Source organism: Oratosquilla oratoria, chromosome 37, assembly GCF_046742065.1.
Source record: "Oratosquilla oratoria isolate Oo_2021 chromosome 37, ASM4674206v1, whole genome shotgun sequence".
In the NCBI taxonomy this organism is placed as follows: Eukaryota; Metazoa; Arthropoda; class Malacostraca; order Stomatopoda; family Squillidae; genus Oratosquilla; species Oratosquilla oratoria.
In genome coordinates, this window is record NC_134813.1 from 16,224,158 (window position 1) to 16,225,011 (window position 854).

Below are 854 nucleotides of genomic sequence, written 5' to 3' on the forward strand. Positions count from 1 at the left end.
AAAAGTTTAGATAACCTTAGATGTGGATGATAGGTGATAATGGACATGGAACTGCTTAATGTAGGCCTTATGGTCTCCTGCAGTTTTCTTCATTCTTATGTTCTTATATTAACTGGCCAGTCAGATTGTATATAACTTTCAAACTATAGAGTACTAACAGTGCACTTACCGTAATATATATTGTCCTTATTATCGCAATGCGTATCCGTAACATAACATACTGGACTGTACTAAGAATCTTATTTTATTCATATTTTCTGAAGCAATGCAAAGACGTGCATGTAGCGTCTTTAACAAATATGGAAGCTGGAAATATCAGATGCCCAAATTCAAATTGAAAAGAGTTTATTGACAAGTACTCGTACATCCAATAACCCATGTTAAATTGCTAACATACTCATCCTTAACTGTCGTAAGTGTTTGCACTTTTATTGACACAAGACATTTGTTGTGATAAATATGAATATGTATTAGCATCTTTTTACACATGTCTCAGTCCAAGAGAACATTCTTATACAAGATTTATATGATTAGACTTATATATATTCTTCCAAAGGTATACACATAATGGCATACATATATTCACATGTATACTTATATATGTTACTATACGTATTCTTGCATACATGCATACATTCATACTTACAATACATGCATACGTACATACATACATACATACATACATACATACATACATACATACATACATACATACATACATACATACATACATACATACATACATACATACATACATACATACATATATATATACATACATACATACGCAAAAATATCACGAAAGCACTCGGGAATTATACGTGTGTGTACATGTGTACGTGTGTGTACATGTG